At 36.8% G+C, this 23,282-nt stretch overlaps 1 long non-coding RNA gene across 2 annotated transcripts; it reads left to right on the top strand.

Moving 5' to 3' along the window:
• Positions 1-3,259: 3,259 nt before the first annotated feature.
• On the top strand, positions 3,260-4,836 carry LOC114477433 (uncharacterized). Of its 2 annotated transcripts, none has more exons than XR_003675702.1 (3): positions 3,260-3,946; positions 4,245-4,401; positions 4,679-4,836. It is a non-coding gene; the product is annotated as an uncharacterized LOC114477433 (long non-coding RNA). The 2 variants fall into 2 exon arrangements; XR_003675701.1 differs by lacking the exon at positions 3,260-3,946 and adding an exon at positions 4,093-4,144.
• Positions 4,837-23,282: the final 18,446 nt, after the last annotated feature.

Genomic DNA, 23,282 nt, shown 5'->3' with positions numbered 1-23,282 from the left:
TAAAAAGTTAAACCTGACCCCACTCTTACATTAAATAATGTTGAAAGAGAGTCAAATTAAACAGGTTATCTAATTAAAACACATAGTATATGTGTCATAGTATAATATCTTGATGAAAATCAGCTTATTGGTTTTATTTATTATCCAAACATGTTGTTTAGATGCACACACTGAAAGTTCACAAAAAATACACGCACAACAATTAACAGTTAAATAAAAAGTAATGATATTAAAAAAAAAAAAAAATAACACTGACACAATTGGCTTCATGTTTATAGTATTTTTGTATAATTAAATACATATGTGGTGTTTAATGAACCAACATAACATTTGTGTTTGTGTTTATTTATTAAATGACAAATTGACTTGATTTATATAGAGCTTTATCCCTACAATGAAATTCTCAAAGTACTTTACATATCAGCTCATTCACCCATTCACACTCACATTCACACACCAATGGGACTAAACTGACTAAACCTCATCAAACCAACCAAATCCCTATTATTCACAGAATGATGAAGAGCTGTTATTATTATTATTATTATTATTATTATTATTATTATTATAGCATAATAATAATAATAATAATAACAAGATTTATATTTGACAAAGTGAAAGTATAGAATAAAATTGTATAAGATTTTATTTTGTGAATATTCTTTTATTCATTATTGTTTTATTTTTTGTTCATCAATTACGAGACAATTCAGGCAACTCCATTTAAACTCCAAGCAACCACACCTGGGGTCAGTTGAAAAATGCGGGGGAACAATTGTGCCGAAATAAATAAATAAATATATATATATATATATATATATATATATATATATATATATATATATATATAATTTCAAATATAAATACATCATTGATTAAATGCATGCAAAAAAAAACCATTCAAAACTAAAAAAATATTGTTGAAAAAGATAAATAAAAGTGGAAATAAAAAAGAAAATACAAATATAATTTACATACTTTTTTTTAACTTGTATTTATTTAATCATTTATTGTATACATATTAAACATTTTTATTTTTGTTTCTTTTATTAATTTATTTTTAATTTTGGCAGGTCGGTGGTGCGTTCAGAGTCCGTGGGAAACCGGGTTATTGCTATGACTTTTACGCAACAGACAGAACGTGAAAAGTGGTCACGTGCGTCGTAAAACTGAACGTTTCACCTTCCGTAAATATTTTTATTTTTATGGTTCATATAAAACGTTAAGATAGTCATTATGTACGCATTGTTCACAAATAAAAACAAAAATAGACAGTGTATCTTGAAAAGTTTTTTTTTTAAAGTTTTTACGTAAATTTGCGTGACGTCGTCGCCATGGAAACGAGTTGGGATGCGGCATTTAAATTCACCTGCTGAACGTTAACGTTCTAAGCGAGCAGCGAGAGACGTTGAGGGGAGAGCTGTTAGCATCTGTGAGCACATTTGAGCATCTGTGAGCTGAGAAAGGAGAGAAAAACTCTACAAAACACTGAGAAAAGTCATCAGAAGACCTCTACACGACCAGAAGAAGAACTTCAGACCAGGACCAGAACTTCACAAAAGGACTTATAAGGCGACGAGACCAGAAAAGTGAACCGTGGCCCTGCGCATGGCTAACGGTAAGACACGTTTTAATTGTTCTCACCTGATAGGCCTTATTTCATCATTTTAGCACTGAAAAGTTTATGATTTTTAATCTATAGGTCTGTCTAAATCAGGTTTAGGGCCTGAGACGTTTATATTTTATATTATAGGCCGACAGAAAATGGTTTTAACATAACGGAAATCAAGAAATGCTTATTGTCATGTGTTACTTTGACTTTTGTAATTATTTTACTCTGATGTGACACTTTTAGTGAGCGTTTGGCCTGTTTCAACTGTTTTGCAGAGGTCTAATTATTTATTTAATAAAAAACAAAAAGTAGATTTATTTAAGTCCTGTACTGACTGAGGTAGATTTAATGTAAATTTGTACTTTAGTTCATGAGAGTGATACAGTCATCACTGCACAAATTAAATGTTTATTCATGTTTTGTCTGTATATGTTGTTAAAGTTTATCACTACATAGTGCAATCTTTTTGCACAGCTATAAATGTTTTAATCTTCCAAGAAATAAACAAATACATTTGTTAATTTTGCTTTATTGTTATAATCATTGCCCTCCTGAAGGAAGGATAAACTAAACTTTATAAGGGGAATTAAAATGAATTGAATTGTTTATTTTTGAATATGCAAACAAAATAATTAAAATGGGGGAAAAAAGAGCATACATTTGAACATAAAACATCAAATACAGAAGTGTAACTTATAAACTCCTACTCCTTCATCTAATCTAAACTAATGAATCACAATGACAATCTTCATTCATTCATTCATGCACTAAGACAGCATAAATGTAATATATATATACAATATGTATATAAGTGCATAGCATGTACATCACAAAATATCATCCCAAGTTGCCCGTTAAGCCCTTGAAAAACAAATAAAGAAAAATATAAGTTGATAATAATAATAATATTATGAATAATAATAATAATAATAATAATAATAATACAATTTACCAAATACAAAAACAATAGAACAATAGTGTGTGTATATATATATATATATATATACTCAATGTTACTCAACATCTCCCTCCTCCCTGTACCTCTTAAAAATTGTTGTGTCAACGCACTAACTGAAACAAAAACTTTGCCTAATTTTACGAATTGGAGGTAATTTAATGTACATTTTTTTTTTAGCTTTTAGTCTTGCTGTCTAACATTCTGCAAACAACAACAAAAATATTTGGTGTTTCTGTATGTGAGACCGTATAACAGTTTAAATGTACATCTAAAGGAAGGTCCAAACATGTTTCAGTTAAAAAAGAGATTTAAAAACTTTTACATTCATTTACAATGTAATGAAATAAATATGTTTAAATATCACTGTTCGTTAAACATTTTTTTTTGTTGTTTATTTCAGGTATGGGTCAGCCCGAGGGTCGGGTCGCAAGTTGGGCCGAACCCGAGGGTTCAGTCGCAGGTTGGGCCGAGCCCGAGGGTTCAGTCGCAGGCCGGGCTGAGCCCGAGGGTTCAGTCGCAGGCCGGACCGACCCTCCGGTTTTGTTTCCACCCTGGACAGACCCTCGCTGGTCCGACCCTCCGGGCTCGGATCCTGGCTTGGATCCAGGCTGGACCGACCCTCGGTGGGCTGACCCTCTGGGTTTGGACCCAGGCTGGGCCACAGGTAAGTTCTGAGAAACCTCCATCGTTCGGCTCTGACTGTCGGTGTGAGTCTGTCACCAAGAGGCCTTGGTGAGGTGACAGTTCTGACTTATCTTAGAGTCTTCTGTTTCTTGTTTTTCTAGATGAGTTACTTGTTTAAATGTGTCTTTCACAGCTAGTCCTTGCATCTGGCTGGATGAGTTTAGCCTTTGGTTACATTCACGCCAAGGCTTGTGTTTATAATATCACCCTTTTGTAAATAGTTAATTTAGGTGATTAATCACAGCTGGCCTTTGCATCTTGCTTCTGATGTTCCGGGCAACGTCTGGCACCTGGGCCTTTTTAGATTGTAGATTTAATTTTTGGTTTCTTTATGACGGGCCACAGTGGGCGTGATTCTCCCGTCACTCTCGTAAACAGGTATGTATGTTTAGGTATAGTTAGGTTGTTAAGAGTTTAGAGATTAAGTTTTTATTCCCAGCATGTTTGAAACACAAGAGGCATCAGCAGAGGATGAAGACTTCTATCAATCAAAACTATGTAAGTAAAGTGTCTCGTTTACACAGAAAGACACTCAACACTTTTTTTTATTGTAAAAATACTGCCATTGGTAGAAAAAAAAGAAACAGATGTTCCTTTACACTAAAACCTGTAAATTGTCCACCACAGTGTCCCACAATCAGCCCCAGGAGGAGACGCCAGCAGAGGAAAGAAACAATATTAACCAAAACAATGTAAGTAAAAGTTCTCATTTACACAGAAAGACACTGATCACATGTTTAATATATAAATAGACGTCACATTTAACTAATGCCTGTAAAATGTCGGAGAGGAACGCCAACATCCACTGATGGAGGAGAAGAAAGATGGAGGACGGGAGTGCCAGCATCTACCAATGGAGGAGAAGAAATACTTTTATTAACCAAAACAATGTAAGTCAAACCTCTCGTTTACACAGAAAGACACTGGACACGTTTATTGTAAAAAATGACTTTCTAATAATGCTTGTAAAATGTTGGACTTGAACACCAGAATTCACTGATTGAGAAGATGGAAGAGTACCATCATCTACCAATGGAGGAGGAGGAGGAAGAGAAAAATAGGGGAGCACCAGCATCCAAAAGTATCCCACAATCAGCCCCAGGAGGAGATATCAGCAGAGGAAAGAAAGACTATTAACCAAAACAATGTAAGTAAAACACTGATCACATGTTTAATGTATAAATAGACGTCACGTTTTACTAATGCCTGTAAAATGTTGGAGAGGAACGTCAACATCCACTGATGGAGGAGAAGAAAGATGGAGGACGGGAGTGCCAGCATCTACCAGTGGAGGAGAAGAAATACTTTTATTAACCAAAACAATGTAAGTCAAACCTCTCGTTTACACAGAAAGACACTGGACACGTTTATTGTAAAAAATGACTTTCTAATAATGCTTGTAAAATGTTGGACTTGAACACCAGAATTCACTGATTGAGAACAAGGAAGATGGAAGAGTACCATCATCTACCAATGGAGGAGGAGGAGGAGAAAAATAGGGGAGCACCAGCATCCAAAAGTGTCCCACAATCAGCCCCAGGAGGAGATATCAGCAGAGGAAAGAAAGACTATTAACCAAAACAATGTAAGTCAAACCTCTCATTTACACATAAAGACACTGATCACATATTTAATGTATAAATAGAAGTCACGTTTTACTAACACCTGTAAAATGTTGGACTTGACCACCAGCATCCACTGATGGAGGAGAAGAAAGATGGAGGACAGGAGCACACAAACATCAGCACAAGATGGAGATGAAGAAAGACTTCTATCAATCAACCAAAAACAATGTAAGCAAAGCCTCTTGTTTGAACACACATTTAATATAAAAATAGGTGTTAATTACTGTACTAGTGCCTGTAAAACATCTTGTGTGTGATTACAGATTCACTTCAGAGGAGAATCAGACGGTTCCAGATGTTCATCACCACAGCACAGAATGAGACAGCAGTAGTAGTAGTAGTGTTTACTCTGACTGCTTTCATTTCAACTATAAATAAATAAAAAAATTATTTCTTAAGAAATCAAACTTGGTGAAATGCTTTGTATGCTTTTAAGTGTTGTGTTCAAGACCACGCTATCCGAGACCAAGACTTGCCCGAGACAATTCAAAAAAATCTATAAATAAATAAAACTATGACAAGGTTAGTTAGTAGGATAGTAAAATAATATTCTCTCTTTAATTTTAGTTTATTTTAAATACATTTGACGGACAAAAAAGGTGCCTGCAAAAAATTAACTAAAATATTAAAACTACTACTGCTACTGATAAATCCACAATTATTCTACATATTTTTTTTATGTCAGCTGAATGTACAGCAAGTGATTAAAAGTATTTCTGCCAAGAAATAATGATTCTCGATTCTGATTTTTTCAGTTGTGCAGGTCAACAGGTCACAGATTTCACATGATAATTTTTTAGTTTGAAAAAGCCTTTACACAGGTTATTTTTATTAATTCACTCAGTTGATATAGTTTAATTTGGTTGCTGTAATGTAACTAGGATATTCAATTAACAAAGGTTTCCAGCTGTAACTGTAAAAGTGAAACTTTCTGAAATAAAACTACATACAAGTTGTCAACAGTCTAAAAAACAAAGAGCTACAGCCCAGGTAAATGTGAAACCAAATAATTGTTGAGAATTAATTTTATTATTCTGGATACAGTGGAAAGAGAAACTATAAAAAATAATTATATTGTGAACCTGTTTATATTGTGGGGAACATATTATCTACATAAATGTAATTGGAGTCTAAAGCCACAAAAAACACCACTTTAAAAAGAAAATAGACTAATATAAGACCTTTTTACAGTTATTTGAGTCATTTTGGCTTGTGCAACTTGTGGCGATGACGCGCTGGTGACGACATAATCCAAGATGATGGCGGCCCGGACAACAGCTGACACTATGTAATAAAAGCCTTAAAAAACATGGATATAATGAAAAGAGTGGATGGACAGATGCATAAACATGACACACACGGACTTATTAAACACACACGGACCTCGGTAAACGGAACAGGCTTCACCACCCGGCTGACACTAGGACCCAGAGGTGGAGTAAATGCGTCCCCCGTACTGCATTCACAGGCTGTAATATCACCAGTTTATCATTTTACCAGTTGTTAGAGCTACTGTCTTTACCAGGGAGATAATATCTATTACTGGTGATTGTTTTCTGGAGTTTTACTGGGAATTAGGGAAGGTTGTGGTCATTATACGGGGTGGATTAAAGAATGAATAAAAGATTGTTTTATCCCGTTCTTCTCCGTGTTATTATCACATTATAAAAAAGTTTTAAAATAGCAGGAGTTAGTGCTGGTCTCGAACGGTCTTGAGAGAAAATCGCGAGTCTGAGACAAGACCGAGTCAAAATGCTTCAGAGTCCGAGACAAGACCGAGACCTTTAAAATTTGACCGGTCTCGACTACCACAACACTATCAGATAGGAGTGCGTCCATGGCATAAATGGAGTTTAACTAGAATTTACTATTATGACTAAGTCCATGTAACTATGACCACTTTACCATTCACTGAGTTAACGTTACTTGATTTCTGAGAAGTAAAACGTGCTGTGTCGGAGCTCTGAGCTGTGTTTCAGGGGTCGATCCCACATCCCATAAGACATTTCCTGCCAATGTCATTACATACTTATATCTAATCATATGGTAAATGTAATGTCCAAGATATACGTTTTTCATATAACCTTTAAAAAATAAAGAAAACCAAGTATAAAATGAAAAAGGATGAAGTGTCATGAATTACCAACTTTAAAGACTATTTTGAGTGAATTGTTTTTACAGCAATGGGCCAATTGTGATAGGTTTCCGACATGTTTAGGATGAAATCATTATCATGCTTTCAGTAGTTTAATTTCCTGTTTGGAGCCTATGATAAATCAATCTAACAAAATCACAGGTGCTGTTTATTCATTACTTGGACCAGATTTTTTTCCACCACGTTGCCACAGAAACTTTGACAGGATCAAAGCATTAATTCACTATTCAAGAGGTTTATTTGAAAGAATAGCCTGCGATCAATAGCATCAGGTCGGTGATTAATGAGTCACTGTGTAATGATGATATCTGTGATTGAACGAGTCTCCACATAAAGCAGCAGACACTGGTTATAGTAAATAACATTTTCTTTAGTTGGAGGAAATATTTTTGGTAACACTTTAATTTAGGGAACACCTATTAACCATTGATTAGTTGCTTATTAGCATTAGTAACATATTGGCTCTTAATTAGTAATTATTAAGTACTTATTAATGCCTTATTAATAACTTAATGGTAGTCTCACAGTCCAAAAAGGGTTGGAGTTAGGAATAGGATCAGGATTAGGATTAGGGTTTGGGTTTACCTTAACCCTAACCCTAATCTTAATCCTAATAACCCTAGTATGTTAAGATTGTAATTCATATACAACAACTTCCTTACTTAATACTAATAAGTAATAATTCTGAGGTTATTGAGGGAAAACGCTTAGTTAATGGCTTACTGGTTGTATATTAAGGCCATCCAGAATAAGGCATTAATAAGTACTTAATAATGACTAATTAAGAGTTAATATTTATGCTAATAAGCAACTAATTAATGGTTAATAGGTGTTCCCTATTATTATTATAGTTTTATATATATATATAAACCACAGTCAGTGATTTTACAAAGTACAAGTACCAATACCTTACAACAAACTCAACTTTAAACGATAAATCTAGTAGATAAAACATATTATTATCAATGTCATTATATCTGCAAATTAATTTTAGGTTATTCTATTGTTAATATTATTTATAATCATAAGGTAGTGTCTATTGTTTTACTGTCCATTGCTTCATAGATCACTATCTGTGTAAAAGACCTTCACAGGCTAACTGTTTAACCTGCTAGTAATGTCTGACTGTATATTTTATTCTCCTGAGATGTACATGTACATGTATATGTGGATGAGACAGTCTTGCCCTAAGCACTTCTTCAGATTGTTACAGAGAAGCTTTTTCTCTCCTTCCAGCAATGACAAAGAAAATATCCAAGACAAATTGTTTTGACTTAAGACCTTCATTGTAAATATGTGGGTGTGCATAATATGTTAGCAGGCAGAAAGGATTGAGGGAGGCGATTCAGGGAGGGGCTCTGTTGGTGTCTAATCACAGGTGTGGCGCATGCGATTCATCATGTCTGATTAATATTATCCTAGTGATTTACCGAGCAGGTTGACACTCCTGCCTCAGGACACGGCTGGATTTACTACTATTACGGATGTAATGTTGACAGATGTGACACACCATGAGAAAACCAACAAATCGGCAAGAAAGAAATGAAGAAAAAGCACAAAAACCTTTGTTTTGTAAGAAAATACAGTAATTATTTTCATGCTAGTAGAAGTCACAGTATCGGATGTTTTAAAATGGTAAACTTTGTGTTTGAAAAGGGTTATAATTAGTGTGGAAGGGCTTCTGCTTTGGGCCAATAAACTGCACTTTCATGTCAGATACATGGCTGCTTAAGCATCTATTCTGATTGAGTCTGGAAGTGTGCGTTTTGGTCGCAGCAGCAGCATAATTCATAACTGGTTCCTGGTTTGCACATGGCATGTCACAATCTCAATATGAACATATATACATTTCTTTTAAAACACAGAGATCCTTTCACATGTTGGTTAATAATAAACAACAGGCGTGTAAAAGTGTTTTATTGGATTTATCGCAATAATAAATGTAAGGCAGTTACCACATTTCTTTTGTGTTATCGCATAAATCCATATAGCGTTGAAAATATTTAACCTCATGCTTGTCGAATTTTTTATTTATTTTTATTTTTTGCATCCTTGGTTCACCGGAGGTTAGTTCGTGCCGTTGGAGGCTTGGCGTCACTTTAAATGATGATGCATTATGGGAAGTGGATGCAAAACAATTCTGGAAAGCCAAACAGACATCTGTCTAAAGCAGTCACAGAAAGTAAATATTAAGGACAACTATTTTTGAAATTGTTTAAATGTGAGTCTATACATTAGCAGAGTTGGAGGAGTAAGTGTGCTTTTTACTGATGAGTCAGGTGATTGAGAGTACAAGAAATATGATGCAGCAGCGAGACTTTTGAATATGTCTCTGTCTGCACTGCACACAGACTGCAGCATTCTGTCCCTGTATAATAATGTGTTTGACAATGCCATCAGAACGTTGCAAGCTCAGGCTTGCAACGTTCTGATGGGTTCAATGTCGTCTAGCATTTTACTTTATACTTTATCATAGCTCAGTGGTTTGCACATCTTGGCGGCAGACAGGGCTCAATTCACAGCTGATGGGAAAAATGTGCATCCTTAGCTAAAGTCCTTAATCTACCAGCCTGTTCAAAAATTCTATTGCAAGAAAAACAACAGCATTTTTTGGTGTTTGGGTGATCTCTCTCTTTTTACTTAAAATTGAAATTGGTGTATGTTCTTGCCATTATATGTATATGAAGTCCATCCTATTTAATTGAGATTACCATTACAGACATGTTTGTTAGCTGTTTAATAAAATAATAATTAAGACCAGAGAGAGAATTGCACCTGCTACATTGCTTCACCTCCAATTCAACAGCTTCAAATTCTATTTTGTGCTTTGTCCACTCAGCTCTCCTACATTCTTCATCTTATACACTTTACAACCTCAAAATGCTTGAAACCACATTTGCAATGCTCACCAATTTGTGCAGCAATTTGAGTACATGAGGCACAGCAGGTAAGGAAAGATGTATCCAACTTATTTGGAAATTTGCACCCTTTATTTGAGTTATGAATTATGATTTTGGGTTCAAGTGGATTGAACCACCTTTTATTTACAGAAGATTACTAAAACGGTTCAGTGCTGGGAGCCATTTTATTTCTAATTTATATGAACAATCTCTGTAACAACTTTTTCATGCAGCCGTGTAAGACAATTGCTGTTCAACCTCAGTCACTAAGGCTTTTGAGTTTTTACAAGTTGTTTTTAATGTTATTAAAATTTATGTTGGTTTTAAACACAAACTAAACCAAGCTCATGGTTTTCTCTCATGCAAAGGTTCTACCACAGAACAATTATAACATTTAAAGGAAAAAAAACCTAAATCAGGGAAAAATTCACAATTAGGTTTCATTTTAGATCAGGAGCTTTCATTTAAAGCCCAAGTTAATAATTTGGTTTCCAAATTTTGGGTAAAGCGTGGGTTATTTTTCAGAAATAGTTACTGCCTCTCCCTCAGTGACTGCGACCTTCTTGTCCATTCTTGACTATGGAGCCATGCTTTATTTGACTGTGTCATTAAATGTCTCCACTCTGTTTCATTCAGCACTGAGATTTGCCACTAGCTGTAGTGCAGTGCATGTTAAATTGAATTTTCCTTCTCTGAGTACCACATCGAGATGCACATTGGCTGACCCTCATTTATAAGACTCTTTTAGGCTTGATTCTTCCTTACTTGTGTGCTTTATTGCAGAAAACAAGCAGCTGCTGTGCCTTGTGTTGTTGCACTACACTTGTTTTAATTTAATTAAATAAAACAGGGCTTTAAGCTTTTATTCGTCATGTATATGTATATGTTGTTACACATATATATTGAAATTTGTCCTCTGCTATTTAACCCATCCCTGTTGAGCAGTCGGCAGCCATTTTGCGGCGCCTGGGGAGCTGTTCGGGGTTAAAGGACTTGCTCAACACCCCACAGTGATGGCCCAGGTGAGGCTTGAACTGGGAACCTGATTACAGGGCCAGCTTGGCTGTCCATTTGTAGAGGAATACTCTGTAGAAGGAACTGAAACTTTCTGAAGTCATTCCACCCAAAGCCTTCCCTTCTAGTCTAAAGAAATGCACGTGTGTGTTTGTATGCAGTGTTTTAGCTGAAATGCAATTGAGGGATGTTCTCTCTGTTCTCTATTTGTTCATCAGTTCATTTAAGAGAGCTCTGAGGACCATCACAAGACCTTCTGGACCTCTTTAATATCCTTGGCCCCTTGTCAAGCACACACTCTCCTTCCCTCTGTGCATGGAGAGCCTCTCAGACCTCTCACCAGCTAATTACTAGTTTTATCACTTCATCTCTGAGAGAGAGAGGTGAAGGAAATATTTGAGATAAGGAGGGCAAGTGAACAGGCAGTGCACAGCACCTGCAGTGGATATACAGTACATACTGTAGTTGGAGGAAGGAAGGGCTGAGCTATGCAGCAGTACAAAAAGAGACATTCTGTGCTAAAAGAAAGAGACAGTCAGCCAACAAAGACATGAGCAAACTGACAATTAGAGCTGTCATTTATTTGATGTGCCACCCACCGTCCTTTTTGCTGGGAGTTCCAAGATATTATGGCTTTGCTGTTTTGCTTTACATTTTCATTTCAGAGGCAATTGACAAAACAAAAGTGCAACGTAATTTTTGATTAAAGGTGAACAGGTATTCTATGCTTAATCATAGTACCGCTGATTAAAGTGCTACACATGCAGGCAGTTACCATATATAGTTTTCAGTGAGAGAGACTAAAAAAGATACGAGTGTTACTTGGCAATACTGTGCAACTCGATCTGTATAAGGAAGACGTGTAGGAGGGTAAAAAACATATGAGGTTAGATCCGCCCTCGAACCAAAATTACATGTCTTATATCACAGTCTTTATGTATTTCATTATGTTGGTGTGCAGCAAGGAGATGAAACCCTCTAATGTTTCAGTTGAGTGCAAACTCAGAGTGCGTAAATGTAGGTTTACATTATCTCGACTGTAGAGTGGATCAGCAATATAAACTGTGCGTCACCTCATGTAGAGTCCTCTGTGCACTCACCTGAGAGCATCTTAACTCTCTGGATCCTCTGCATTGTGTGTACCACACAGTGAGCTCAGCTCTCCTACTACCCACTGTCTAATACACTGTCTAATAAGTGTGAGAAAGAGATGAAGATGACCCCACAGTTTACTCTCAGCTGTTATAAAACATCTCCGTGGGTGGACAATCTGAGCCGAGCTGCTTGAGCTCCACCACAGAGTGGACTTATGGCATTTTAAGGACTTTACAGTGAGGGAATGAATTTGTTGTCTCAGAGGCTTTGTTGTCCGATGAAATGTGAAGAAATTAAAAGGTTCCGTTAGAAGGAAAATCATTAACGTGGACGCATGTTACAGTACATTTTATTTTAGTGACATCTCTAAAAGTAAAGATTCCTCATTGATTTTTCGATTTTTACTTGTTTCAAATGTTATAGCATTATTTATAGACTATTGACATACTGCTCGGAACTCCAGCATAAGTCACAGTTTTAAGTTGTAGAATAGAAATGTATTACAATGAGGAGTTTTCTTGGAGTTCTTTGTATATTAAATACACCTGAACAAATGTGGTCAAAGTGTTAGGAGACGTATAACAGAAACACAAAATGAGCATAGCCATGTTCTTTAGAAAGAAAATGAAGAAACTAGTGACATTTTAAAGTTTTTAAGTTATTTGGTGATCTTTTACATTTCTCTTTTCCTAAATCACTAATAATGTCTTTGAATCTCCCCTTTGTGAGGTAAAGACTCAAAAGTTTGATCTGATCATAGAGTGTATTTTGGTTACTTTGTGCAATAGTGTGTGTTATTTTATTTATGAATGTATGTGTATGTCAATATATATTTTCAGAATTTGCTATGTTTACATATATTTTTTTTATTTTTACTTCTTCTACATCACCTGTTTTTAACATTTGTCAAATATTTTTTACTTGTCATTCTATCTCACCTTTGTTAATTTCAATAAATGTTCTTTTTTTTTTAATTTCGACTTGTACCATTTGTTATCTTTGTGTAATTTTTATGATGTAAATTGAGCGAGCAAAAGTAGTATCTGCTCCAAATATCGGCTCAAGAAAATTGGCATTTCGTATTGGTCATCGGCTAAGGCTGATGGCAAAATTTTTTTTATCGGCATCGGCCCTAAAAAAGCCATATCGGTTGATCCCTAGTCACAAGTAACAGTTACTGGTTGTCTTGTAGTCAGCAATGCAAACTTAGAGCATGTGCATGCAGTTTTACCCAGTACTTACACAATCATGGCAGTCAAAGAACACATGCATTCGCATTATTAGGCATCAGTACCAAGTTCAAAGATAGAAGCCATAACCATAAGGATAGGCTCTTGGATAAAGATAGGATTATACACAATTTTCAATTTTAATAATAAAAAAGAGATCAGCCAAAAACATTTTCTAAATAAATTAAAAAAAAATCCATCAAACTTAATTTGACTTTATATTAAATATTATTATTAGTTTGCCTTGCTATTGTATTGTTGAACAGTATGTCATTAATTAAAGCACAAGTACAAGCTTTTGTAGAATGTAGAAATTGAAATATAGGTTCAGAGAGAACAGTGATTTTATTCGTGAAGGTGTTAAATGTATCCAGTAAAACCCTTTGTCTAGTAATTGATCAGTTTAACCAAGCTGAAGACAGACTGCTTTGTTTTAAAGCTGGCTATGCTGCGTTTGCAGTAAAAAATGACACTTTTGCAGATGAAATATTGGAAGAAGTAGCACAAGTATTTACAGTTTCCAAGGTAGAGTTAGCCTTTTCTGCGTTATATATGTTTCTAGTCATGAATAACTGATCATCAGAGAGACATCCTTCTTAAAGATTCCCTTTGTATCAGGTCCAAGCGAATGTTTTTTTACTTTGATTACTTAAAAAGAAAAAGAATTGCACAGCACAGATGGCATGTATCTCATCGTTCATTGATCAAAAGTATGGCATATGTGTGATGTAGGCAACAACAAGCAAAGCTCATTATTCTTGTGATATTGTGATAAAATGCCAGTGAATGTCATGACAGACATAAAGCATAGAAGGCTTCAAACTCCTTTCAGATTGTACCTGATCGCTCGACCGTTGTGGCTTTTCATCATACTGAGAGATAAAGGAAGCCAACTGTGAGCACATTCATCATCATGCAGGGCTGTGGTATGAGCTGCCTGTGTTGGCAGGGTGAAGTGTGCTCCACTTATAAAGTGGCGACCTTTGGATCATCAAAGTAATGGAAATTTACTCATCCTCACTATAAATAGATGAATTATCATTGCCTTGTAGGCTCATAATTTAAAACTGACGTTGTTTGATTCAATTTTCACATTAAATCCACACAACTGAATTTTCCTCCATTTCCTTTTTTATTATTTGTAAAGCCACTAATCCTTACATGGACAAATAAAGTAATGGCAGTTTAAGCTAAAGACACACAAAATAATGTTTCCTCTAGCTTGTAATCAAATAGGAAGCAAGTTCTTCTTAAAAGTGTCTGATAAAAAATGTGATTTTTCATTATTATTGTGGAAAGGCTCACAGTGTACTGCATCTCTGATGAGCTGCTTGTGTTTCATAAACAGTTGCTCTTGATCCTGATGGAATAGATGACCCTGAAAACTTTGGGGGTTTTTTTTGTGGTGTGCTAATAAATGGGACACCAGCATCAGCTGATGGAAAGTGCTTGCTTGATTTCCACATCTTCAAAACTTTCAATACGGAATGGAACTGGGCCGGAGTGTTTTTCCTTGGAGGGCGAACAAAAAGGCACATATGCTAAATTAAGGTGAACAAAGCAGCTCATTAGTCATAAGTTTACAATCCACTTTAGGCTGGATACAAAAAAAGCAGAGAGTTGAGATCTTTTCTGTACCATATCAGCACTAAGCTCATGTTGGCTGTTATGAACAGTACTCACCTTCTAAAGATGTAGAGGTAAACAGACCTTCGTTCAGAACTGCTGATGTCCTGTTATTGATGCTCAGTGGAGGGCATCCTAAAGTGTTGCACCACATCCAGCTTAGCAGCACAGAGAGAAGCTCTTCAAAGCAACAATGCATTCAAAAATCTAACATCATATGGGTTCTTTGGACAACATCTGATAACCCTACTTTTCAAGCAGATCCTACTCAAATTACCACGTGTTTGTACTTCTGTTTACAGGAAGACAGTTCGGAACCATTAAAAGGCAAAAAAAATCTAGTTGTAGGAGAGGTTTAACCTTAATCCTACCAAGTGGGGTCCAATTATTGTGAGATAATTGAGGAACCAACCCAACATAACTGAGTCTACTTTCAAAAAGATCAGTCAATTATGAACCAAGATTTAAATTTTTGGAACTTCGCAAATGATGAGAAATGTATTGATCTGGATTCCCTCCAAAATTTCTCCATCACAGAAATTCATCATCCACTCCTTCAGCTATACATACAGTATACTAATAAACACGTGTATTCACTTTTCTGTAATAGAGTTAATGGCTGGATTAACGGATAGTGTGAACAAATATGCAGTGCTTAAATGATAGAGGTGTGGGTGAAGGTTGAAGGCTCTTGTCCTTCTGAACGCGGCTGTCTGACTCTGATGGTACCTGTATGTGTAATACTGTGGCTGTTAGCAGTCAGTCTCTGTGCCAGATATTTCAGGAGCGAGCAGTCTGAGCACTAACCTGCTGTTTTGCTAAATTATTTAGTCTATTGCTGCCTCAAAAAGTAATTTCACATCAGAAAAATCAAACTTAGCTTTGTTTAGAAAGCCAAAATCTATTTTCTACACATGCCTTAAAGTTTGTCAATAGATTGAAGCTCATTAGAAAATCACATGAATGTATAAGTATATGAACCCGTTTTTAAGAATTATTTTTAAACAAGTCCAGCATCCTGAGGCAATGCACTAACACAATAATGAGCATGAATTAACACAAAAATGGATATATGATACAATTCTAATATTAGCTAAAGTAGTCTTGGCAAAATCATCTTAGCTCATTTCATCCTAGCTCAATCTGTGCAGAGGAGGATCATTTTCCAAAAATGTGTTAAACACACACACACACACGCACACACACACACACACACACGCACACACACACACACACACACACACACACACACACACACACACACACAGTGTGATCCCAGTACCTGACTATGTGTCGAAGTGTCCTTGGGCAAGACACTGAACCCTAAGTTGCTCCCTGTGGTCAACTAGCGCCTTGCATGGCAGTCCTGTCCCATTGGTGTGTGAATGTGAGAGTGATTGGGTGAATGAGCTGATATGTAGAGACTGCTTCAGTGTGGTGATAAAGCGCTATATAAAATCAAGTCCATTTACCATTTATCATTGCATTGAAGGGTGTGTGTAGGAATAAGGCTGTGTATTGTATACTGTATATCGAAGAGATATACAGGACAGCTACAAGTACCCGTCAGAAAAAAGTCTGAGCACATAGGATTATAAATTGGCCAAAAGAGGAGATTGAAGCCACAAATATCAATAACAGAAAGCTCCTCTCCATGCATGGAGGGTCCAACGTCCTGAGGCAAAACACCAAGCTGAATAAGGCACTAATTATGGCAGCACACAAACAAGCACTGAGCACTAAACGCTTAAAGGGGAAACTGGACCACAGCAGATCAGAACCAAGGTCAGGCTGAGTAAAGGTGCCTCTGAGATGATTCAGCACATAGTGGCTGGGTGTAAGATGCAGGCAACATCTGCCTATAGTAGAGAGGTACAACCAAATGGCTGGGATTGTGTACAATACAAGAACATCTGTAGTGTACACTGGGGTGACCGTAGCTCAGTGGTAGAGTGGATTGTCCAATAGCCAAAGGGTCAGGGGTTCAAATCCTGCTCTATCCGAGTCATTGTCACTTTGTCCTTGGGCAAGGCACTTTACCCACATTGCCTTGTATGAATGGGTATAAGTTCTGCATGAATGTTGGTGGAGGTGGTCAGAGGAGCTGTAGGCGCGAAGAGGCAGCCACGCTTCTATACCACCACCGGTATGACTGATGTGAGTGACTGGTGTGAATGAATAATGGTTTCTGTTATGCCCTTAGAGTCTCCTTGAAAAAGTGCTTTATAATTCCAAACCATTACATCTGTACTCATTTTGTACAGTAAGCTCCCAAATCCCAGTGGGACACACCACCAAAGGTGGTTGAGAACAACAGGGCTGAGACCTTGAGGGACTTCCGCTTCCAGACTTCCAAACAGCTGCTGTTTAAACAAGCGGACATAGTGGTGGTTGACAAACACCAAGAGCGGGAAGTGGTCATAGATGTGATGATACCAGCTGACTGCGACATCAGAAACAAAAAACAAGAGATAAAGTGAAAAAAACAAGTGCTCAAAGAATAGCTGGAGCAGATTTAAAAAGTCAAAGTCCACGAGGTAGGACCACTTGAGGCTCCAACAGATTCCAGGAACTACATCTGAAGCCTCAATCCAGAAGTGTGCAGTGCTAAAAACAGCTAAAATACTGAAGAACCCTCAAACTACCAGGCCCCAAGCTTGAGAAAGACAAATATACCAGCCCAAGATAGATACTGGAGATAGATACTGTAGACAGATAGATAGATAGATAGATAGATAGATAGATAGATAGATAGATAGATAGATAGATAGATAGATAGATAGATAGATAGATAGATAGGGCGACCATGGCTCAGGTGGTAGTGGGTCGTCTTCTGATCGAGAGGTTGGGGGTTCGATCCCAGTACCTGACTATGTGTCAAAGTGTCCTTGGGCAAGACACTGAACCCTAAGTTGCTCCCAGTGGTCGACTAGCGCCTTGCATGGCAGTCCTGTCCCACTGGTGTGTGAATGTGAGAGTGATTGGGTGAATGAGCTGATATGTAAAGTGCTTTGAGACTGCTTCAGTGTGGTGATAAAGCGCTATATATATCAAGTTCATTTACCATAGATAGATAGATAGATACATAGATAGACCTTACAAGTAAATTGACCTAATGCAGCATCTTTAATTTTTCTTCTTTTCACCTAACTACAAACACATGGCCAACTGCAGCACATCTTCCTAGCCTCTCTGTTAAGCCAGAGCTCATCTTAAAAAAAAAAAAAAGCAGGCAGCGCCATACATAATGCTTTTGGCGAAGCATGGGACACAGATGGCAGTGGCAGGATGAGACAGGTTTTAATAGCATATTGATTCCTCAGACCTCATCAAGTAGCTTTCTTCTGGTGCAAGTAGTCACTGTAATTTGTTTTGAAATGAAGGATCACAGACTGACTCATCAGACAGGCGATCAAAAACAGAGCGCATACTCCTCTTTGGTCATCCTGCCTCATCATCTTTTATTCAGTTTTAATCTTGTACTAGTCCTTCCATATTTCCTCTCCTGGAAAAACATGATTGTACTTCTTTATGATATAGAAATAGATTTTTAGAGCTGAAAAGTTTCAGTCTTCCAACCCTTAGTTACAGTAATTTGATTATTCGCTCATATATATATATTCCCTATAGAAGATTTGTATTCAAGCTTTTGTATTCAATCTGATCAATAATCAGACCTGTGTTCTTTTGTGCTTCCAATCCCATCATCTTCATGCCTCTCCTGCCCTCAGGGAAAAAAAGCTATCTCTTCCTAGCAATATTAAATGTTCTTAATTATATGGTCTACGAGGCGAAGAGAGTTTCTCACTCTCAACAGTCGCCTCTTGGCACAATAGAACTGTGAAAAGAAAGGTGACTGATTAACTGAGTCCACCAGTGAAGCACAAAGACACATCTGGGTATCTTATGGTGTGACACAAAAGTTATATAGCCCACACACAGGCATACACGTAATAAAATGCATTACTTCTGTGTTTCCTGTCAACAGTTTGTATCAAAAGGAATGGATTGTCCATAAAGCTGTACAGCCACCGGCTAGCATCAAAATAGAGTAGGAAATAAGACAGTGGTGCAGTCTAAAGACTTATGATGTCTCGATGGATGCCACCTTGATACATGCTCACACTTAAAGCTGATATTCGGAGTTTCTGAGAAATCGATGTTTATGTATGATTCTTTTGAAATGCGAAACAATATCTAACTAGTCTTTTACTATGGTCTACTGCTGGTGGTCATTCATATACATGAATGTATATAAGTCTCTCCTTCATCCTATAGACCCTTATACAAATGGAAACGATTGCCGAGTTTTCTCCAGCCAATAGGCTTCAACTACCTAGATCGAGGACTGTCACTCAAAGTGAATGCACGTGCATTAACTGTGCATTGAAACTCAAACAGGCATCACTGAACAGCATAACATCATGGAGGAGAGCTTCGAAACTCCAAAGTTACCCATTCCACGATTGGCAACGTATAAAGCTTCTACTAGAAAGGAAAAGAAAAGTCCAGGTCCAAAGCTTGTGGATAAAAGTCTTTGTAACTGCAACAGAATTTATCTCGGAGCTGCTTTTCAAAGGTGGAGGGACTTGCTGCTTTTAAAAGGATTCCTAACGGTCCAGGATTTGGCGACATTTCTCATGAACAGGTAATAAACACGTTTTAATCAAAAGTTATGGCGCTCTAACAATAAATGTGTAGTTTTTGTAGTTATGTGACTTTTTACGTGCACAAACGTAGAGGCGTAGCTTCTGGTACATTGACAGAGGCAAGGGAGGAATTAGAGCTGTTGAGGGCGGGACATCAAGACATTCTCTCAGAAACTCCGGATATCAGCTTCAAGCTAAGTTGAAGACTCTGAACAGACATTATTTGTAACAATATATCCTGAATCCCTGCTGGCGGTACCCTATTTTAGCAGGATAATAATCCTTGTCAAAGGGCAAAAGTGGTTCAAGAAACTTTACAAGTAGTTGAAGGTCTTGACAAGGCTTCTAGAATCTAGATTACAAAGATTACAATTTCATTGGCAGACACTTTTATCCAAAGCGACGTAAAACATGAGCTGCTATAGTTAAGGGACTTGCTCAACATCCCACAGTGATGACTCTGGTTGAATTCAAACCGCAGTGACCCTCTGATTACATGCCCGTTTCCTTAACCGTTACACCACAATCAGAATCTAAATTTCTATCCAGGCAGGTGTCAGTGGGCCATGCTGCACAAAAACATCTAATCCAAACCAACAATGGTTTTCACCAGCTGTTGTTAGCTTTGATTGAGAGGCAGAAAGCTCTGCTTAACGTGTGCAAAAGCAGATCCAAAGCAACAAAGGTAGGTCAACACCAGCACCCGAAGGACGTAATAGGAAAATGATGCTGACAGCCAATTACTTAGAATCCAGGGCGGCTTGAAAAGAACTTATGACTAACATTGCATTACCAAATCTCTAGTATTATCGACAATCTTTTGATAGAGTTTGCAATTATGGTTCACAACAGGCAGTACTGGTCAATGCTAAGGGCACTATATGTTAGATGTTAAGTTTATTTTATTTCAATACTTTTGCTGTAGTTAATGACCATTGATGGGTGCATATGAAATTGACTTCTTGCTTTTATTGTTTGTTTGTTTTTGGTTTGGAAGTTTGAGATAAAAATAAAGAATAAACTAGACTAAATACCAAAGCCTTTAAAATAATAACATTAAAAAAATAAACCTAGGCTCTACAGTATTTCAAAAAAGAAATAGCAATATTGTTATTTTGTGAAAATATCGTAATTTGCTGTGTTAACTTAATGCTGGTTTCTAGAATATCTTATTTTGTGTTATACGGTACCTTATTTGTTTTTTAGTTTTTTAGATTCAAGTTTTAACTGACTTTTAAAACATTTATAAAACAGGAACAAAAAAAACAACACAACATAAACATAAAGGCTGATGCACCCACCCCCTATCCAGGTAACAACATTTAAAAGGTAACAGTAAAAATAAATCTGAAAAACAAATAACTGCAATAAGCTAGGAAGATTAAGAAATGTGGGAAACACAAAACAATATCACTGCAACCAACACAGAGGCTTTACACAACTCTTCTATCAGCTCTAATAAAGTCCCAAAAGCCATCCCAATCAGTGTCTCTGTCTCCTTCCAACTTGTTAAGCATGACCTCATACAACGCTGTGTCTGCCATTGATTTGAACCAGTTGTTTAACTGAGGGCACACAGTGCTCTTCCAGTGCCTGAGAATGATCCTGGACAAGTCACAAGGCCGACCATAATGACTGAAAAGACTCCTTTAGAGACATTCGACATTTGAGATCTGTCTCCCAAAAGACACAATTCTGGAGTCTGAGGGACTTGAGTCCCAGACCAGGCACTTAGAACCTCCAAGAAAGTCCAGTCCAAAAAAGTGTAACCAGAGAACAGTCCTAAAGCCAGTGTAAATGTCTCCACCTCAGTTTTACATTTCCAACACAAATTGTCTTCCATTAGTTTCATTCTGTGCAGTCTTCTAGGAGCATGACAATATCTATGTAACAGCTTATACTGTATGAATTTACCGTACTTCTGGTCTCCTTTACATATTTGCCACTATCTGATAGAATTACTAACCATTTCTCATTTGTATACTCTGTTTTCAGATTCCTCTGCCAAAAAAGTTTAATGTTAGGCGATTCCCCACTCAAACTATAATTGAACAGTTTCTAAAACTTAGAAGCTGTGTGGCGTCCACGTGGCATGCCAATATAATCTAAAATATGATTTTCGACCGTGTCCCTAAATGTAGAACTCACACAGTGTCTTATCTGTAAATATTTCCAAAAATGTTTTCTACCTTCCAAATTAAATATCCAGGTTAGGTCCTCGTAGGACATAAATTGTCCATCCTTATATAAATCCCCAATAGTACAAATGCCACTGTGCCCAAAAAAACAGGTGTTTTGCTAATACAAATAGGAGGGTTATCCCAGAGAGATGCATATTTTTGTAGATAATGTGACGGCTTTAACATTTTATGTACTTTTGACCAAACTTCAAAAGAATGAATCAAAACTAGGTTTGTTGTGTCAAGCTTTAGAGATAACTTGTGTCTTGGATCAAATGGTGCACAAATGTCTATCTCAATGTTTAACCATTCTTGTCCACTCTCATTGTCCTCCCAATATTTTACAACTTTAGCCATTTCAAATGACAAGGAGTAAAGCTTTGAATCTGGAAGTCCCATACCTCCTTTTTCTCTATTGGCATATCATTTCTCTAATTTTATTCTAGCCTTTTTACCTCCCCACAGGAAATGTTTATTCAAACTTTCACACTGAGGGGGCTGTAATCTTTATAATGATATTATTCTCACAATGTTAGTTTGAGTTTTTCCCACTTTTCAAAGTTTGTTTTCATTTTTGATAACAATGGATTAAAATTTAGTAGGGGTACTTCATCCAAATCCTGACTGAGTCTAATCCCTAGATATTTCATGCATTTAGGTGTCCATTTGAATTTAAATTTTTCCACCATATTGTGTAACCTAAAACCTTTGAATAAGACTGTACAGTGTCCATCAGATGTGATAAGGAAGTAAGTGGATCGGTGACCAGTAACAAAATGTCATCTGAATAGCCCTTTAATGTCCTTATTTGTCCTAATATTCAATGCTTAAGTTTCTATAAAAATAATAAATAACAGGAGTTGCAATGAGTACCACATGAAAAATCAAAAAAGGGGGAAATAATGCCATTGGTCACCACTGCAGCCTTTGGTTCTTTATACAATAATTTAACCCATTTAGTAAAATGCGGTCTAAATCCAAAATGTGATTAAACTGAAAAAGAAAACCCCACTCAACTTTATCAAACATCTTTTCTGTGTCTAGAGAAAAGGCAGCTGATGGCTCATCTTTTGACTTTTGGCTCAACCACATTAAGTGCAACAGTTTTCTGATGTTATCAGAAGAAGAGCACTTTTTCATAAAACCGGTCTGATTGAGATGTATGATACTGGGAAGGACTCATTGTAAGTGTATTTTACGGTCTACATTCAGCCAGTTTATTGGCCTATAGTTTGATGAATCTGTGCTATCCCTATGTGTTGTTAGTATCACGGATATTAATGCCTCATTAAACGTAGGAGGAATCTGTCTCCTCTCAAATGTTTCTTCTCATACTTTTTGTAGAATGGGGACAAGAATGTTGATATACCCTTCATAGTATTCTGCAGGTAAACTGTCGTAACCAGGGGATTTTCCAGCTGTCTTTATCACTGAAATTGCCTTTCTAATTTCTGCCTCTATTATTGGTGCTTCCAAACCCTCAGCAAGTTCCTGAGATAACCTAGGGAGATTGAGTTTGGAGAAGAAGACCTCACACTCTCCCTTGTTTTCATCA

This window comes from Gouania willdenowi, chromosome 16, assembly GCF_900634775.1.
Source record: "Gouania willdenowi chromosome 16, fGouWil2.1, whole genome shotgun sequence".
Classification (NCBI taxonomy): Eukaryota; Metazoa; Chordata; class Actinopteri; order Blenniiformes; family Gobiesocidae; genus Gouania; species Gouania willdenowi.
This window is presented reverse-complemented; position numbering and strand designations above follow the sequence as displayed.